At 43.1% G+C, this 21,090-nt stretch overlaps 1 long non-coding RNA gene and 1 pseudogene across 1 annotated transcript; one reads left to right on the forward strand and one right to left on the reverse strand.

Moving 5' to 3' along the window:
* Positions 1 to 826: 826 nt before the first annotated feature.
* On the reverse strand, positions 827 to 13,743 carry Gm33289. The gene is made up of 3 exons (XR_376138.2): positions 13,602 to 13,743; positions 3,300 to 3,345; positions 827 to 952 (listed from the first exon to the last, which is right to left on the reverse strand). It is a non-coding gene; the product is annotated as a predicted gene, 33289 (long non-coding RNA).
* Positions 6,365 to 7,565, forward strand: Gm2574 (predicted pseudogene 2574; annotated as a pseudogene).
* Positions 13,744 to 21,090: the final 7,347 nt, after the last annotated feature.

A 21,090-nucleotide genomic window follows, 5' to 3' on the forward strand; every position in this document is an offset into this window, starting at 1 on the left:
GACAGTGGTGTTTTATTTGTTTATTTTTGTCCAATGATGAATTCTGAAATTACAGCTTTATTTGAATAGTGACCCAAAGTCCATCAGTCCCCTGAATTGAGTGGTGATAATAATGTCTTTTGTTTTCACACATGTCTTATTTTCTAGGCATACTCATGGTCATTATCTTATTGAATTTTCTTAGTACTTGGTGTAATAAACAGGTAGGTGATAATGGCATTATATTGAACTTGGGAACCAGACCCTGCCTGGGACCCTGGCATGTGTTTTCTCATTGAATGAAGTGTGAAGCTTTCAACCATCACTGTGATGCATAGGATCCCTGTGAGCTGATTCCCTCCCTCCGACCCTCAGCCACTGCTCTTTCCAAGTTGCCTTCATTTAGTTTCATGAATGTGGCAAGCTTTTTCCTTTTGTAGACTTTTCAAGTATGAAATTTTCTGTCCGTGAATCACTTTCTTCCTCCTTGCTAACTCTTTTCCCTGTTATTTACATTGGAGGCATCATCTCACATGGCCTAGGCTGGCCTACAGCTTTTTCCCTGTAGCCCAGATTCCTCTTTCTCCACCTCCAAGTGTTGAGACTACAATGCTTCATTCATGTCCTGTTGGGAACTGATTGCCTGAGCTCTGTCCCCAGCCCTCTCATCCAATTCTTTGAATTTCCACTTAATTTCTAGTTCCTCTGGGTACTGCAGGCATCCCAGGCCATGCCAGGGCTTTCGGTTACACACATTCAACACACCCTGGCTTCTTTCCAAAAATTTGCTACTCAAATAATTATTTGCATCATTTATCTAAGGTCTGGTTTTGTAAGAGGCTTTAAGCTTCATGAAGGACAAGGCTGTCTGTCTTGTTCTGAAGGACGAGGCTGTCTGTCTGTCTTGTTCATGCTTCATACTCAGGCCAAGTGCAATCTCTGAAGCACTGTGAGTACTACAGAGATAAACAAGCTAACAAACAAATATAAAAACAAGTTAGCAGGCAAACAAACAAATAGGAAGTCATGGAAAGAGGTAGAAGTGAGTCTCTATTCCTGGTTTAGTTTCTTTCTATGCCAACGCATATGACTTGATTGTCAACATGGGCAAAGTTCTAGGAATCTGTAAAGACTTCTCAGTAGAAAGAAAACTCTGTCTGAAAGAATCAGGTGTTTCTGTGAAAGGAGAAGGTTATAAAATGGCGACAATAATGTTGATTTCTTAGATGGGAAAATGCATTCGTAATGTGATGAAGCAGCTGCTTAAAGTTACAGAGCCGCAGAGCTCAGCTCTCTATGTGGCCTACTGACTTTTACGTTGAACTTTTCAAAGGCAACTGGGAAGTTTAAATTCTTAAGTTAGGGATTGAACAGCTATGTGAAATTTGCTTTCAAAACTGTCCTCAAATCTCATGTGAGAAGGTCCTCTGTTGTTAGAGAAAGTGTATCAGGGAAAGATTGCCGACTCTAAGTACAGCTCTTACAGGTCTGAATCCCTGGGAAGAAAATGTCTGAGATTAGCAAACATGTGGAAGGTTTGCTGGGGATGACTCCCGGACCAAGGACTGTAAGGGAGTGAAGAATACAGATCGGGGTCCAAGAACTGCATTGTTAGTCACAAGTGAGACAGGCCAGGTCCCCAGGAGATCTGGAGCTGAAGGCTCCAAGGCCAGTCCAGGCCAAGGGCACTAAACCGTGTATCTAAAAATCCTTTGTATACCGTGCCCTTGGAATGGAACGCAGCACTGAAAGAAATGGCATTCCTTCGCTGAGAGCTGCCTCCCAAGGGACGATGAGCTGTGACCTTTAAGTGCCTGGCATCTGGAGAATGATGCCAGGGGTGGCCGAGGGTACTCTAAAGTAGCTCCCGGAGGCTGCTGCCTGTGCTTCTCAGACCCACATTCCTGGAAGCCTTAGGAAAAACTTCTTCATCTTTTGGTGGGCTTCTTTTTCAGATGAGCCATTGCAGGCAGGTCTGTGGAGGAGGCCGAGTCCCTTTGCTACAGCTGCCCACGAGGCTCGGCAGTATCCAGCCACAGTGGCCTCCTGATAGATTGAATCATTTGCTGCTCCCTGCTGGGGGCCTTCATCTCTACCATATCCCACGAGGTAGCTTTCTGTCCCTGGCAGATAGCTGAGAGGCTCAGCTTCAAGGACCATAGTCATTCGGCCTTCCAGTCTCATTTGATTCCATTCTCTCTGGGCCCAGCTGGGAGCATGTGGTGAAGAAAAGCTGTTTACTTCACGACAGCCAGGAAGCAGGGACAGGGAGGGAAGAAGGGACTGTGGAGTAAACATGCCCCTTACTGAAGACCCCCTGCACTGCCACAAGTGACCTACTTCCTAGGCCCCACCTCCTAAAGTGTCCACAGGCTCCTAATCCCCCATGGAACATTGGTTCTGTTAATCTATTCATGAAGTTGAGCCCTCACAATGTAATTATCTCCCAAATGCCTCCCCAACCCCATAGTGCAACTGTATTGGAGATTAAGACTTTCACACACAAGAGCTTTTGGAGGACATTTTTTTAGGTCCAAACTATAACATTCAGAATGCAGAAAGTCTGTATTTTGGATGTTATCTATTTTCCAGTGCAGATGGTATACCCCCCCCCCCCCCAGAATCCCAGGATCATACACCACTATTCTTGCAATGAGACTTGGTGTCTACATGGCATATTATTCTGTGAAGGCATAGGATGTGTTGTGTCCTGTGGCCTAAGTGGCAAGACTGAGCACATCATGAGTGGGATACGCTGAGTGGTAACTTGCACAATTCTTGGGATATAAGTCAGAGCAATTATCTCTAAATGTGGGATATGCTTTCTCTAGAACTTAGAGGCCCAGACAGCTGACTTTTATTTTGGCAAATACAAGATGCTGTAAATTAATGACCAAATGATCAAGTGTCTCTTGCATACCTATGCTAAGTCATTCTTTTAGCCACAGTAATTGATAAAAGCTGACATAAGATCCAGAAGTCATCGGCATGGAGTGATTGATCTCTGGTGCTACTCTGGGTGAAATAGGAACACGGGACTGAATTCACACATGGCTGACCGGCCTCTGTGCTTTGATTGTGGTATCCCTGGCTACAGAAACCTGAGGAAATTGCTTTACATCCATGAGACCTGTACCCTTTGCCTGTGTATTTGGTACTAAAGCTATGCTGCCTTCCTTAGTGTTCTTAGAGGAATTAACTGAAAACATTAACAGTGTAAACATTGAAAACATTGAAACTTACAACATACACACATATGGATGCTTATTATTAATTATTATTTATTATTATTACTATTACTGATATAGTAGTTCTCTTACCTGCCATTAAAACAATGAACTGCAATGCAGTGATACACCAGAATTGCTACAAGAAGAGAGAGCAGGGAGTTTGCACAGACTGCTGGAAACTATAAATTATAAAACATTAGCATTCTAAGGGACATTCCTGGCAGATGTTTTGGGGACATTTATTATGTTTTAGGCTATTAGAAAAAAAAATCAAATTCCAAATCCTCAATTATTTGCATATATACACATATGTATATATATTTGTATATATAATGTAATATTTATATTTTATTAAGTTGGGATATTTTACAGTATTTTTAAAAAGGATTTATTTATTTATTTTATGTATACAAGTGTTCTGCTTTCATGCACCAAAAAAAGGGGAATCAGATTTTATTACAGATGGTGGTGAGCTACCATATGGTTGCTGGGAATTGAACTCGGGACCTCTGGAAGAGCAGTTAGTGCTCGTAACCACTGACCCATCTTTCTAGCCCTGATAGTATTTGTTTTTATACCTTTAAAAAAGGATCATTCACAAATTCTGTTTCTCCCAAGGCTCCCTGTCAAAAGCGTGTTTATCCAGTATTTATTTCTATCAATCTCAGTTAATTACTCAGAGACGAGTGTCCCATGTCCACATTATAGTTCATTATTTCTTTAAACTACACCATTAAGGTGATGGGCTTGGTGAACATAAAATGCCTTCACTGGGAGGAACTAGTTTATATTCCCACATAAAGACCTTATGCTATGCAACAGCAAACAACAATAAAAATCATTGTTCCAAAAATCTTTTTTGACCCTGAAGCATAGATGGTTGCTGAATGGTCAATATTCCAAATGTTTTCTTACCGTCTTGTGAGTGTTCAAATCCAGATCATTTAAACTGCTATTTGTATGATGGGACTATTAAAAAACCCATATATTTGTAAACACTAACATACAAATATATGTGATTCATTGCTGTGTGTCTGGATCACCAGAGAGATCTCCAGAGTCTCGTTTGTCTGTCCTTCTCCATGTTTTGTTGGTTTGAGACAGAAATCAGATAAGAGAATAGAACAGTCCGCATGGTACAAGTTCACCAGCTCACTTCAGTGACCAAAACGTACCAGCCACTTGTCTGTTTCCTCAGTCCGAATGCCACTAATCTCAAATGTTCCATGGAAAAAGGATGTGTTCAGTATAACTTGTGTTCACCATTTACCATGGATTTAGTATTATAGGAGACTAAAAATAGGAAACAACTGTTCCTATGATCATGACACATAGCCCAGCAAAGGACTATAAACCATGCATAAAGTAGAAGGCAGTGTACTGAGGGCCTCACGAGAGATTTCAACTCATTGATGGTTCGGGGTAGAAGGGTATGTTCATTCTGTGTGTTTGAGCTGTAAGGTGATCTAGAAACCTTGAGGTAAAAATATAGATAGACATAAAACGTTAAACTCTATTGTCCATTGGCCTCTTCTTAAGAGTCATATTTTAAGTGAATAAAATAAAAGAAAAACAATTTAACGAAGGGGAGCTTCTATTATACTAAAACAGTTGTTACAATATAAAATTATTATATGGTAATAAGTATACTTTGTGTTATTATTTTAAATAAGCTCCATTCTAATAAAAGAAATTGATTTTGAAGTGGTGATTATAAATGATTCGGCAAGGCTGCAAGCTCTGAAATGTAGGATGGATGTGTCCAGTCAGAACAAAGTCATACATACATCTAATATATACTTTGTTACTGACATTCATAATCGAAGGAAATAATTCATTTCTGTTAGAAGTTAGTGAAAATCAAGATGTACATTTTTTTTTTCATCTAAATTCACAAGTCTCCCTTACTTTTATGTCTGAGCTCTTTTGGGGGCAGGGGCGGTTTGTGAATTGCATTTTAGGAACTGCTGCTAACACCATTATTCAGCTAAAGAAATATAGTAATAGAATGACTGCTAATGACATATTGGTGTGGCCATAGGTGAGTGTCTTGCCCAAGCCCCATCAGAGAAGCTTTTTGCAGTAGGTGGGAATTAACACATGTTTACAACTGGACAATGTGTAGAGACGGAGATACCTCGGAACACTTAGCCCTGAATGAGGCGTCTTCATCAACAACTCCTTAACCCCCCAAGCTCAGGGATCGATGCAGAAGAGGGTATGGGGAATTGTAAACGCCACATATGGTAGATGGCTCCAAGAAAACAGCCTTTGCAGACACAACAGGGCTGAAGCACATATGAACTCACAGAGACTGTCATGCTCAAGACCTGTTCAAGTCAGACACCATGAAAAAAGAGGAGTGGCCACAAGGTTCTACACCCATTCGGGTAGTGTATTTGTAGCTTCTAGGAGCCAGAGAATCAGTCTTTTGTTCACTTGCGTGATGCTGGGTATCTTAACTGCACTCAAGGACAGGCCTCATGCTTGGGAGTGGCTGGCCAGCACAAACTGTACCCAATCTGACTTTGTTTTTGGTGTTTGTAGGTAACATTTTTTTTTTAAGAGATAAAGAATATGAAGTTGGGTGGCTTTTGGGGAGGGCCTGCGAAGAGTTGGGGGAGGAAAACATTAAAAGATATTGTATGAAGTTCTCAAAAAGAAAAAACAAAACCCTGTTGATCTACAAAACTGGATAGGACGCTGATAGAGAGGTGGAGATAAGACAGAGAAGTGACAGAGCGGAGGAGCATTCAGGCAGGATAACCCGAGGCTCCACCTTGAGGGCAAAGCAGTACAGGAAGGGCCTGGGAAGTTGGTAGATAAAGGCAGAAGGTATGTGTTAGTGCGATGTGGTGTCTGGGGTGGGAGAAGAAAATGATGGACAGACAGGAAAAGATGAGAAGGTTACGGGCGTGGTGTGGTAGGAGAAATTGCATGGTGGGGGCTGCCACTGTTTCTTTAAACAAATAAATATATTGTTGTTTTAGGAGCATTATTTGCAGTATAACAGAAACAGGAATAAAAGGCAGGAAGAAGGAAGTCTCTTAGCAGTCTCTCTTGCCTTGGTAAGGTGAAGTATGTTAAGAATGCATAGGGCGGCTCTCTGCTCCTCCCTGTTCCAGAGACAGCCGCATCTTCTTGTGCAGTGCCAGCCTCGTCCCGTAGACAAAATGGTGAAGGTCGGTGTGAACGGATTTGGCCGTATTGGGCGCCTGGTCACCAGGGCTGCCATCTGCAGTGGCAAAGTGGAGATTGTTGCCATCAACGACCCCTTCATTGACCTCAACTACATGGTCTACATGTTCCAGTATGACTCCACTCATGGCAAATTCAACGGCACAGTCAAGGCCGAGAATGGGAAGCTTGTCATCAACGGGAAGCCCATCACCATCTTCCAGGAGCGAGACCCCACTAACATCAAATGGGGTGAGGCCGGTGCTGAGTATGTCGTGGAGTCTACTGGTGTCTTCACCACCATGGAGAAGGCCGGGGCCCACTTGAAGGGTGGAGCCAAAAGGGTCATCATCTCCGCCCCTTCTGCCGATGCCCCCATGTTTGTGATGGGTGTGAACCACGAGAAATATGACAACTCACTCAAGATTGTCAGCAATGCATCCTGCACCACCAACTGCTTAGCCCCCCTGGCCAAGGTCATCCATGACAACTTTGGCATTGTGGAAGGGCTCATGACCACAGTCCATGCCATCACTGCCACCCAGAAGACTGTGGATGGCCCCTCTGGAAAGCTGTGGCGTGATGGTCGTGGGGCTGCCCAGAACATCATCCCTGCATCCACTGGTGCTGCCAAGGCTGTGGGCAAGGTCATCCCAGAGCTGAACGGGAAGCTCACTGGCATGGCCTTCCGTGTTCCTACCCCCAATGTGTCCGTCGTGGATCTGACGTGCCGCCTGGAGAAACCTGCCAAGTATGATGACATCAAGAAGGTGGTGAAGCAGGCATCTGAGGGCCCACTGAAGGGCATCTTGGGCTACACTGAGGACCAGGTTGTCTCCTGCGACTTCAACAGCAACTCCCACTCTTCCACCTTCGATGCCGGGGCTGGCATTGCTCTCAATGACAACTTTGTCAAGCTCATTTCCTGGTATGACAATGAATACGGCTACAGCAACAGGGTGGTGGACCTCATGGCCTACATGGCCTCCAAGGAGTAAGAAACCCTGGACCACCCACCCCAGCAAGGACACTGAGCAAGAGAGAGGCCCTATTCCAACTCGGCCCCCAACACTGAGCATCTCCCTCACAATTTCCATCCCAGACCCCCATAATAACAGGAGGGGCCTAGGGAGCCCTCCCTACTCTCTTGAATACCATCAATAAAGTTCGCTGCACCCAAAAAAAAAAAAAAAAAAAAAAAAAAGAATGCATAGGGCATGAACAGAAACTAAAAGAAGAGAGGGAAGGCCATGGTTGAGGGCTGGCCAACTGAAAGGACCGACTCTCTAGTCAACAGTGTGGTGCTGAGGAAAAGGGAGCCAAGGTGCTTGGTGCTTCTTATCCAGGGACAGTAATGATGGAGTGAGCTTATAGGTGGGATGAATCTGCTGAAAGTCCTATGTGTGGGTGGGCTGTTTTTACACAAGTGTTCAGCAGGCAGCTGAGTACTTCAGTGCCAGAGAAGGAGATTTAGTAATCCTTAGGGAAACAGCAGAAACCAAAGGAGTAGAAGAAATTGCAACAGAAGAGCAAGGGTGCCTAAGAATGAATGACCCTTGTGTGACTTCTCTGGCTGTGCAAACCATCACCATGTTCCAAGAAGATCTGCCCAGCAATTCTGCACATTCGGTCCCCGTGTCTTCAGCCCCACAGTGAGGAATGAGCCCTCTATGCTTCAGACACTTTTACCTCTCCAGGAGCAATAACACACACACACACACCGGCCTGTGTGAGTACAAGAAGCTGTATTTCCTATGGGAAGGCCAATGCAGATATGAACGAATGGGCACAATTTTATATCAGGAGCAAAAGAACGGAACTATGTGTGTACCCAGTACAGAGCAACAGAGAAAGGGGAGCGAGTAACCTCAGCTAGGGTCAGGCAGGGAAGGTTTCTAGGGAGGTGATGTTGGAAATAGCTTTGTTTGTTGGAGGAGAAAGACATTGTAAGTAGCGGGAACAAACTGTGCTAAGGCTGATGCGTTCAAGGAATGGTTTTCCTTCTGGGGTTTCTCATGAGCAGCGGCAGCTTCTGTCATACATCAGAGTTTGAAGTATTTATAAGTCCTGTCTCTCTTTGATTAGTACTTCTCTTCTTTCTCCTTAAAGGCCCCACAAATTTGGCTGGGAAGTTCTGCTTTATGCTTGATTCAGATCTTTCCAGTTGAAATTTAACTCCCCGTTCTCTGATTTGGTTGTTTTAAAAATGGAGATGCTTTGGATTGGAGAGCTAACTCGGTGGCTAAGAGCTCTTGCTGCTCTCACGGGTTCAGTTCCTAGTGCCCACGTGGCAACACACATCCATCTGTAACTCCAATCCTGGGGAATCCAGTGTTTTATTCTGACCTGTTTGGACACAGAGATGCTTGCACACATATGTGCAAAACTCCTGTAGACATAAAATGAGTCTCAAAAGACTGAAAATTATATAGTAGGTATATTTTGTTAAAGGAACCATTTTTCTTTCTTTCTACTAAGGATCTGGTAAATGAAGCATTAATATAGGCTAGGAGGGCAGCAAGATGGCTCAGCAGGCTAAGGTAACAGTTGAGTTCAATCCCTGGGACCCACACAGTAGGAGGAGAGAACTGACTTCCAGGTTGTCCTTTGACTTCTACACACACACACACACACACACACACACACACACACACACACACACACACACTTGTAAAAAGAAAAGCAGACAGGAGAGTTAGCTCAGTGTGTTTGCCATGTAAACTTGAGAATCTGAATTTGATGCCGGAACCCACGTAACCAAGCTGAGCATGGTGACATGTGTTGGAGGCCCATCACTGCAAAGTGAGCAGGGGACTCTGGTGGATTTCGAGGGCTCCCTTTGTCTAATCAGCAAACTTCCTTGAGAATGAGAGACCCTGTCTCAAACAATGAAGGGGGAAGTATATCCATTGTTGTTCTTGAGCCTTCACATACATTCATACGCATGTACACATACATGCACATGCAAAGTAATGCTACCTTTCATGGAACACAGTTTATCCCACATCCTCTGCATGCTGACTGTTTGCTCCCAAATTACATTCATAATGGAGTGTCCTTTTGTGGTCATTAAGGCGGTAGTGAAGCCCATGTTTTCTGTGGCTGTATGTCACTGCTATCTATTTTATGTCCCAGCTGGCTCGAATTAGCCTCAAAGTCAAGCCATTGAGCATAGACGTGTCATTTTTAAATATAAATGCTAATGACATAAGAGTAGGCTTATTTTTGCTGCTTTGTGTTTTTATAGCACTGTGTTCAGCCAGGCTCTTTTCTTCTATCGCTTTCTGGGGTCAAAGCTGTAACACTGGCTCAGAGCTAACAAAGAGCAGAAGGCATTCTTTGGAAAAATAAAGGAATCAGAAAGAACTCTGAGGTCTGACAGCAGAGTTCCCCTCCAGCATACCATCAAATAAAGACATTTGTCTTTTACACATTTGATTTTGAATTTGGTCAGGAACAATAATTTCCCCGTGTTGTCTCAGAGTCCTGAAACTTTAGGAACCACCCAGCCACAGCTTTCCCAGAGAGAAACCTGGATGGAGTCATTGCACTGAAAACCGAGTGTTCAACGTCAACACAATACAGCTGGGACACTGTGCAGAGTGGACACAAATAACTGAGAGGCAAAGAATGACTAGACAGGAAGGTCTCAGCTCTAGACTGACAGGAGCTTCAAAAGAGCAAGTGGAGTTTTATAATTTCTAGAGCCCTGGATAAGCATATCTATTTTAATAAACTATAAAATCATATTATCACCATGTGTCAGGTGTTTATATCCCTTTAGAGACCTAGCCATACAAATGCCAATAGCCCAAGTAGAGGAGGTGATCAGAAGTGGAATGGATCTTCATACCTAAACTGCAGTTCTGCTTGGTTTCCTGCTGTCTTACACATGTGATGAGGCTAGAGAAGGAAGGAAGGCCTTCTCCTGTAAAGCCTGACTTTGGATATGCAAGGACTGCCTGCAAGTGCGCCCCTGTTTTTTTTTTTTTTCCCTTGCACTCCTAGAGAAAATGGCCTTTCATACTGACTCATATAACTGGGTGAGCTGGGCGAGCAGTTTGTTGTCCCTGGTCTTGATTAAACACTTCAATCCAGATTGGCTTCTGTGTGGTGGCCTATGTCTCACATCCTGTGTAAGGAGTAGGAAGACAAACAGGAGAATAAACATCCTTTTCTTGAGACAGGAAATGCTGGACATGCAAACACTACCTGTTACCCTTTCACCCACTGCAAAAATGGACAAACAAACAAACAAACAAAAGATTTAATCTCCGTTCGGAGATGACGCTTCACAGTGACTGACGCTGTACTCACTTGCTGAGATACATTGTGAAAATCATTCCAGAGATCTGAGGGGTCTAGGCTGAGTTTCTTTGTGGATAAGCTAGTGTTTACTCTCTGGTCCCTAAATCCTATTAAACAACCCTTTTCTTAGCTCGTTGGGTTTTATACAAGATGCTCCTCTGGCTCTGACATTTAGGCTTTCTGGAAGACAGTGACAACCACAAGTGAAGGCTTAGTCTTTCATTTCTCCTCTCAGAAAGATCTGCATTTGTCAAACTCACTGGCATGGACATATGTGTGGCCTTGATTTTCACTTCCTGTCTGAAAGTAGCCAGTTGGTCCCCTCTCTAGTTTAACCTGCCCATCCACTGCTGTGGTCTTAAAACCATGGCCGTGGGACAGTTTGTTCTCCAGTGGACAGGTATCCAAGGCCCGCAGCATAGCCTCCATCATTTACCTCCAAGCGACCTCTCCAGAGTCACCTTCCATCCCAGAAGCTTCTCCGAGCTGCTGTGTTTTCAGAACACACTAAGGATGTGTATGCCTTTGTAGGTGCGCTGCACCTGGAATTGGCGACTCCCCTCATTGATTCCAGACCTGACTTAGATATCCTAATGTTTATGGAGGTGCCTTCAGGATTTCTTTTCTTCATATGGATAAAGTCCTTCCCTGGGCTAACAGAACACTTCTCTAGTACTTTCCATGGCACCAAGATTGCCATTGTTCAACCGAATGCTATAAAACAGTGTTTGGCACAATGAAAATGCTCAATAAATAATATCATATTATACCCAAGTCAAACACTTGTATCTGTGAATTTTCATATAGGCATATAAATGAAACCTCCACTAATTTATAACTGTGCATGTGTGCATGGGCATGGGATATGCACATGTGACTACAGACACACATGTACCGCTGTCTGCTTATGGAGGTCCGAGCACAAGGCTCAGTAGTCTACTCATGATTTCCATTTTGATGGAGGTAGGGCCTCTCATTTCTGTCCCTCTGCTGCATATTTACTTGTGGCTCATGAGCTTCTGGAAGGTTTTCCCCTTCTGCTGCCCATCTGACTGTAGGAATTCTGGAATTACAGAGGAGCACAGCCTCCACCAGCTATTTGTGTGGACTCTGGGGATCTCTACTTCAGTCACCGGGCTTGTGTGACACGCGCTTTTATCCAGAGGCATCATTTCAGCCTCTACTTATAAACTCTTTAAGAAAGAAAAGTAAGAAAAGTTTTTTTTTTTTTCGGGGGGGGGGGAGATACACAAAATAGCATCTGTTGGAACCCCGACTCTGTGAATCTATTGTTACAACTCAGAGGGAAGCTTGTAAGTGTGGGAAGCCACATGTGCCGTTGCAGAGTGACACTGACTACTGCTGGCCACCACGCATAAGTTTGGACAAACAACCAATGTGTACATATGCAGTAAAGTGTTTTGCAAAGACACTGCCTGGCCCGGGCATGATAATGAGGTTCTGTAAGGTACTGAGAGTATAACCAATCAGATGTGAGATATGCAAATGAGGTATGATAATGAGGTTCTGTAAGGTACTGAGAGAGAGTAACCAATCAGATGTGAGACATGCAAATGAGGCGTAGTGCATAACCAATCCGGGTGTAAGACACGCCTCTCCTAGGCCTATAACAGCAACACCAGTTCTGGGTTTGGGGGTCTTTTCGCCTCTGCAATCAAGCTCTCCCAATAAACGTGTGCAGAAGGATCCTGTTGCAGCGTCGTTACTGCTGGCCAGTCCAGTGCGCGCAAGATGTAAGGAAACTGGCGGCCCAGCTGTGCACCATACATTCCATGGTGCTTTATGCCCCATAGCTGATTCAACCCCTGCCACTCACCGGCTATGGAGCAAGGGCTCATTTGGCTTTACATGTGAGGAAAGGAGAATCTGGGAATTTAAAAGTACACCCTAACTCAACATCTAGAAAAAAAGGGAAGCTGGAACCCACCCACATGGCTGACCCCAATTCTCAGGTGCTAGCTCTCGTGTTGTGGTAACTGTCAGTGACATCACATCGTTCCTGAGGGACTAGTATATGAACAAACTCGTAGTGACGATTGAACCCAGTGCCTTGTCCATGTGAGGCAAGGGCTGTGCCACAGCTACAGCTACAGCACCCCCCACCCCCCTACCTCGTACTCCCTTTCCTTTGAGAGAAGGTATGTCTAATTAGACTTCCCAGGCAGACCTGGAAGTATTTTTAAATAGCTGGTATTATAGTCTTATGCCATTATGCCTGGCAAAAATGGTCTCTAAACATTAATAATAGAGTTCTCAGTGAAGCTATCAAAAATGAAATGAGATAGGCATAGCTTTAACCTGAAGTTAGTTTCTGGGTTTTTTTGCTTGTTTTGAGAGATGTCTGCATCTCTTCAGGTGATGTCATTGGAAATAACCTTGGAGTTGCAAATGGCTTTGTCCCTTTGCAAAGTTGTAAATCCCCAGTGGGAACAAAACAAACTTCTGATGGTAGCATGAATGAATGTGTTGCCAGGAAATCCTAGCTGTATACAAACCCTTGCACTGTCATGTCTGAGTCTGGTACATGCTTCAGTTAGAGGTGTACCGCAGTGTGTGTGTGTGTGTGTGTGTGTGTGTGTGTGTGTGTGAAGTGCATGTGTATGTGTGTGTGCACACATGTGTATGTGTTGGGCAGGAAGAGGCTGAAACATATATATGCTGCTTCATTTAGTCTGAGCCTTCCCAGGGACTGTAAACTTTCAGTTGAGGTTAGAACCCGGCATTTGTCAACTTGCCAAGCAAAGTGAGAACAACTGGTGTTCGTGCAGATGCTGAGTGTACACAGGGAAGCTGAGCCCTAGACTCCAGTTCACACTCCCTGCCTCAGCCCCTTTTTGTTATACTAATTACATAATCTGCAAAGTTAAGACAGCCAAATGATTTTACCTGTCTTGCTTGATGGCATGGTTTGGAGCAGGGTTGCATTTTGTGGTAGGCAGCTTTTAATGTGTCTTCAACGTGGAGCTGTAAACGACAGGAGAAGCAACCGTTGAGAAGATCAGGGAGAGTGAGGAGGAAGAAGGTTCCAAGATGCTAATGGAGGCACAGCCTGTGTTCTGGGTCAGAACTTTACTGTGCTTCTGGTAGGCTCACCAGTTGGCTGTAGGTGACCTTTGAAGCCCCCGAAAGCTTAGTTTCTGCAGCTATAAACGGGGTTGATGAACAGTTCTGAGATTTGGGGTGAATGCATGTAAAGTGCTGGCATCTAGGAAGTCCGTGAGGAATGTCAGAGATGGCTATGATTTTTATTTTATTGAAAAATGAAAAGCACCGGAAGCCACCCTGCGGAGAATTGGAAGCAGGCCCCGTGCGATGCGCGCTGCTGATAGCCCCTCTATGCATTTTTCTTACTGCTTTGCCCTTCTTGCGTCCTCTGTTTACTTCTGGTTAAATTAATGTTTCAAACTCCCACTTATCAGCGCCCCCCCACCCCACCCCCATTTCTTTTCATCCTTTTGATAAATTCAAACGAAGCTGCTGGAGTTGATCAGACAAAACAGTCCCAGGCTTTGTCTGGAAGTCATGGTCGCCTTTCTTCCTTTTGCCGCTGCTCCAACTTTCATGCTCCTGCTCCGTTCACTTGCTTCTATTGGTAATAAAATGTACTGTGAGACAGATTACCAAATGTATCACCTTGACACCTCGGTGAGCAAAGACTCAGATCGGGATAATAGACTTAACTGAAATGTCTTCCTGCGGGTGTCTGTTATTAACCAAACAATTGCTATCCCAGAAAACAACTGGTAGGTACAGGCCCTTTAGACGAAGTACAGACAGGCCCGTAAGAATGTGGGCCGAGGAAGGCCTCTCCTGAGAGATTCATTAGATTTTGATTAGCCTCCAATCCATTTGTTCTGAGCAACACAGAGGCTTTCTCCCCCTGGCCAGGATGAGATTCCAGCTGTGACAGAGATGGACATTTAATTTGTTTGTGATTGGGTTGTTAACACTGGACATTTGTCATCTGACATTTCTTCTTTGTTCCTTATCTCCAAATTTACTTCCAGCAAGGATGATTTTAAGAATAACTTAGGTTAAAAATTGATTGTGAGTGTGTACTCTGTGGGCTTCTACTTTATTTTACTTCACAAGAATAATAATTCTGGGATCCAGCGACTAAAATTTCCAATGCTGTATGGGCAAAGCTCACAAAACACCCAAGCATCCACATCCCGTTTCTCAGAGAAGATTTAATGGCAGGCCTGCTCACTGAGGCTCATACAAGTTCATTACTGTTATAAAACAGTATATAGGAATTCTACCAGTGTCCAACAGACTGCTATTAATGGTTTTCAAGTACACATACCTATCAAAGAATGAAAGGCAGTCTGTCTATGTTTGCCTTGCTTTTTCTGTGTCTATGGCTTTTTCTTTCCCATGATAATTTCCTGAATTTAAATATTGAGCCCCCGAAAAATCTCCTCATCATTTGTACTTGTTCCCCACAAAAGAGTGTTGCAGCAATTCACTGGCCCTGGGATAAAATCTGTTCTAAGCCTGCAGCATCATCTTAAGCTAGGTTTCTCCTTGGCTTTGAGTAAAAATTCAGCTGAGACACAGGTGTTGTTTCTGTGCAGGGGGCTTAGCCAGAGTGTGCCTTATATTCGGCTTCTCCCAGGCAACTTGGGCTGAAGCGATGGGTGGCTGAATGCATGTTTAATGTTTACTCTGCCCTTCTCCTTGTTTTTTTGGTAATTTTATGTCATCTAGTTGGTGGCTCACCATAGCTGAGATATTCATAAAAAATATGAGGAAACTGAATTTTCATTTGTCAGTGGCTATCAACTAGAGATTGTTCCTGGGTTATGGGTGGAGGGCACATGTCCACTTGTCCCTTTAGCTCTAGAACCCTGACTAGTGCAGACCTGTGCAGTCCCTGTGCCTGCTGTACACTATCTGTAAGTTCTTATGTGCAGTCCCTGTGCCTGCTGTACACTATCTGTAAGTTCTTATGTGCAGTCCCTGTGCCTGCTGCACACTATCTGTAAGTTCTTATGTGCGCTGATCCTGTTGATTCCAAGAGCCTTGTTTCCTCTGTGTCCTCCATCACCTCTGGCTCGTAGACTCTTTCTAAATTTTCTTCCAATGGTTCCCTGAACCCCGAGAGGAGGGATTTGATGGAGGTACCCCATTTAGGGGTGAGTGTCCCAAAGTCTCTCACTCTTGGCATAATGTCTGTACTTTCATTTGTGTTCCCATCTGCAGCAGGAGGAATTGTTTCTGACAATGACTGAGCAAGCTATAGTAGAATGTTATTAGGAATCATTTTATTGCTACTCTCCCCCTTAAAACACTAGTATTTGGTTTTCCTCTAAGTCTTTGGCTTCTAGTCTCAGGTTTTTGGTCACCCAAACACTGTCAGCTGTATGGGTAACAACTCGTGGAGTGGGACTTACTTAAGTTAGACATTGGTTGGTTACTCTAGTAAATCCTTACTCAATCTTCGTGCCACCACTGCACTGGTGTATCTCGCTGGCCAGACTCCATTGTAGATCAAAGGTTTTATGTCTGGTTGTATTTATGTTTATTTTTTGTAGCATTCGGAGGGCCTTCCTATTCCAGAGAAGGCTCTGTGTAGGCAACAACTCAACTTCTCCATATCCAATGAGTCTTGTAGGGGGTTGCTTTAGCAATGAGGGCTTGCTGTCAGTTTGTGGAGACCAACCTATGGTTTGAGTTGTTTGCGGATTCATGAGAGACCTCTTTGGCCAGCAACTCAATTAGGTACCACCCAATGTCAGTACTGGAAGCTTCATTTGTTGACAAGAGATGTCTAGTTGGGGGTCTGTCTTTCTTTGACAATTTCATTTAGATCACTTTTATATATGTATGTGTATATGTGTACCTTAGGAAGGTTTCTATTGTACTACTCCTCAGATGGCCCTTAGTTTTAGCTGTCTCTTCCTGTATTTTCTCCCTTCTCAATCACCCGTTCCACTTGATCTTCTGGTTCCAGCCTACCCCATCCATCCATCCATCCATCCATCCATCCATCCATCCATCATTATCTCTTCTATTTCTCTCTCCTAGGGAGGTCTATTTCTCTCTACCCCACCACCGTCCTTACTCTGTACTTCACCTCTGTAGTTACATGGATTGTAGCTTGGTTATCACTTACTTAACAGCTAACCTCCACATAGAAGTGAATACATACTATGTTTCTCTTTCTGGCTCTGGGTTACCACACTCCTGTGATTTTCTTCTAGTTCCATTTGTTTACCTATGAAGTTCATGAATTTATTTTTTTTTAACGGCTGAGCAATGCTCCACTGCGTAAAGAATGCACCATGTATTCGTTGCTTAATTCCCTGTGGAAGGACATCTAGGTTGCTTCTGATTTCTGGCTATTGTGACTAGCACAGCAATGAACATGGTTAAGCAAGTATCTCTGTTGTAGAATAAAGTTGCACTTAGGTGTATGCTCAAGAGTGGTATTGCTGGACTTGAGACAGTCATTCCCATCTTTCTGTGGATCCACTGCACTGATTTCAATAGTGGCTGTGCCTGTTTGCACTCACACCTGCAATGGATGAGTGTTCCCCTCTCTCCACATCCTTGTCAACATGAGCTCTCACTTGCTTTACTGACCAGAGTTACGGTGTAAGATGGAATCTTGAGGGCTGGAGAGATGGCTCAGCGGTTAAGAGCACCGACTGATTTTCCAGAGGTCCTGAGTTCGCATCCCAGCAACCACATGGTGACTCACAACCATCTGTAATGGGGTCTGATGTTCTCTTCTGGTATGTCTGAAGAAAGCAATGGTGGTGTACTCATATGCATAAGATAAATAAATAAAGCTTTTAAAAAAAGCTGGAACCTCAAAGTTCGTTTAGTTTGCATTTCTCTGATGAATAAGGATGGAGACGTTCCTTTAGGTGTTTCACAGCCATTTGAGCTTCCTCTTCTGAGAATTCTGTTGAGATCTGTATCCTGTTTTTAAATCGGATTTTTTTTTTTTCTTTTTGATATCTGGCATTTTGAGTTCCTTACATTTTGTATATTATCCCTCTATCAGATGAGTATTTGGTAAAAAAAAATCTTTTTTATTCTGTAAGCTGTCACTTTGTCTGAATGATGGGATGGGTCCCTTCTGTGCAGACACTTTTCAGTTTCATGACATCCCATTTATTAATTGTTGATCTTAGTGCCCATGTTAGCAGTGTTCTATTCAGAAAGTCTTTTCCTGTACCAATGAGGTCAAGCCTATTATCTAGCCTATTTCCTCCTCTCTCAGGTTCAGTTAAAGATAATTTAGCTCAGAGTCTTTTTCTTTTCTTTTCTCTCCCTCATACTTTCCACATCTCTTTCTGTGTGGCTGGCTCCATGTCTGTCTCTTTCTCTGTCTCCGTGTTGTCTCTTTCTGTCTCTCTCTGTCTCTTCCTGTCTCTGACTCTGTCTCTCTCTGTGGGGTCAGTGTACCCAATTAGGTTATACTCAAGGCTCATAATATTTTAAGTCCACAGCTTTGGGTTTGGGCATATTCATAGCTGTTCTTGTCCCCATGAGGTCCATGGGCCATACACCAAGAATGGTTTAGTGTTAGCCTTAGTCTTTAAGAAGGTGAGAGACTGACCAAACATGGAGAAAAATGAAAAAATTGAGCATGTATCCTAAAGGACAATGTGCATACATACTGAAACAAACATCCATGGGTGCTACTGTGAGGCTTTGTGCATTCTGGCTTTCGGGCAATTTCTGCTCATGATGTGGCAGAGAGAATGTTTTAGCTGGAGAAGGAAGGCTAGTTCTGACTTTGTTTCTAAGAACCTGAGTGACCCAATAAGTCATTTCCTTTTTTTTTTTTTTTTTGAAAACCTAGGTTGCATGTTTATCAATGAAATTTCTGGATAATTTGCCAGTTTTTTTTTCCAGTACTTAAAAAAAAAATCCTATGACTCTCATAAAGGATGCCTTTTTTTTTTTTTTTGATTTTGATGTTTCATTTGGCACCCGATTCCGTACAGATGTCTTAACTCAGGGTATTGTAGTTCTTAGAGATTTAATACATGGGATTTATCACTCTGCTAATGTCCCTTGGAGTGAAATGCTTGTCTGTGTATCCACCCACCCTCACATTCATAATATATATTAGATCTTTTTAATGTCCATCATGAGAAGTGCCAGCAGACCTCAATGAAATATTACTTATTGCTGCATCCATCTTCACCAACTCCATCAGGCTGGATGAAGTTAATAAGGAACGACGGCATTTGCCATTTTCTCAGGCATCTGTGCGTCGCAGAAACACACAGATCGAACCTGCTTCAGGTTTTCTTCACCTGGAGTCAGAAAAGTTTCTAACTTGAAAATAAATTGAAAATCCAACAGACAATTTGATTCTGAAATGCGAGGCTGGGTGTTGAAGCCTCACCATTGTCTCTGGTAGACAGCACAGCTGGGCTTCCTTAGTCTCTTTTGTCCCATTCCTGGTGATTGAGCAGGTGAGCTGCGGTGGGTTGGCTCTGAGGAACACAGGTTACACGAGTTTGAATAACGGTGAGAAGGATGGACTTAGGATCAAGCAGGCTCTGGGGACTTCTGAGGATAGAAAAACCAGGCTTCTTTGATCTCCCACTCCATATATACTTCAGAACATTTCACTTTTCCCCCTTTTCTTTCTGTCCTTTTTTCCCCCTGCCAGCTGTCTGGACAGCTCATCTTACTTCTCTATAAAGACACTACAATCTCTTTTGGAAGTCTCATTTTAGCTCCAATGTTTCTGGATTTAAATAGTAAATTCACACCCGAAAGGATTCTGCCTTGACATTTTTGCACATGAAGAATAGTGACCACAACGGGTAGGGGCTAGGGAATAGGACATGGGTGTCTAATCTGGGAAGCTGTACTTAAAAGTTTGTATTGGACACGTGCCTAGGACACAAGTTGCCATTTATAAAATGACTTGGGGTTTTAGAGAGTTTTTTTTTTTTTTGTTTTGCTTTGCTTGGTAACACTCTGCCAAATTGCAAAATGACTTAAATAGGAAAAAGTGAGCAAATCATAAGTGTGTACAGATTTGTGAAAGCGTGCACGCATGCGGATGCCCACACGCTTGCACTCGCGTGCACACACACACACACACACACACATACACACACATACACACACACACACACACACACACACACACACACACACTGGACATTTTATTTAATTTAGAATGCCTTAAGCACTCTATAGCCCATTTATGACACTTTCTAGAATACAAATGCAGCGATTTATATTTCACTCTTCTCTTGTAACATGCTTAGAAGAATGCTTTATATTGTTAAATACAGAGACATTTGCTGTGAAAGTTTTCTAAAATAGTTTTAGTTTAAGAAGTAACATCTGAGTGCCAGAACACATGTCTAAATGTGTTTTGGTAACTGCAGGTGTACAGTCCTAATATTAGAGGAAACTCTAACCATGATCTATAGTCTTTTATTTTATATATTTTTAATCCAGGGTCATGGCAAGACACAGTGGGGAATCCTAATCATCTCTCTCATATCCTCACACTCAACCTCAAAGTCCATATTTGTGGTTTTGTGTGTAATGAGGTGATTTATCATGGTGTGTCAACCATAGAGAGTTCGGCATAAATGAATTTGGTTTCTTTTTTTAAAAAAGGTATTTGTATCTATACATACTTTTACAATAATCGGACATTGCCCTTAATGGCGAACACACATTATTATGTGATTTGCATATGAAGGAACCCTGCATTACTCTTACTTGACTGACTGTCAGCTTCGGCCACTGCACCTGGTAGTCCCCAGGTCAGCCATTGTTCCCATGATGGGGCTCATTTTTCAAGGGTTAATAACATAGACCTTAACATTCACTTTGGGTTGAAACTTGGCAGCCACTATGTGCACACCGCCTTAAAGAACTGATTTTAAACAAAAATGCTTTAAATTGATTTACCCTTTTCAAATCAGAGTACGCCAGAATAATAGTACCTTACGTCACTTCTAATGCTTTGCACTTACTTAATGTGCAAAGCAGTTATTCCCAGGTGGTGGTTTGGAGGAGAGCACTGATGGTCCAAGTTAAAGAGAGATTGGTTTCCATTGAGAATTCTAAAAGGAATTTGCCAACTTTGACTCTCTTTCATACCCTTGCTATTTTCAAAGAACTGCTACAGGACTTCCCTTTAATAGAAGAGGACATGTGTCTGCCATTTGAAAAGAAGCTTAAAGGTGCTGGAATTTTGTGCTTAATTGCACAGCATCCAGATCTTGGGAAGGACTCCTTTTAGTTCAGCATCCTTTAGTGCTAGTTGAACTGGGTTAATCTGTGGGATAGAGTTACTCATGGTCTTTAGTGTTTGGGTTTTATTAGCTGCACATAAAAAAGAAAGGCCAGTCTGTGTTTCCCTATAGCACACAGT

Source organism: Mus musculus, chromosome 3, assembly GCF_000001635.26.
Source record: "Mus musculus strain C57BL/6J chromosome 3, GRCm38.p6 C57BL/6J".
Classification (NCBI taxonomy): domain Eukaryota; kingdom Metazoa; phylum Chordata; class Mammalia; order Rodentia; family Muridae; genus Mus; species Mus musculus.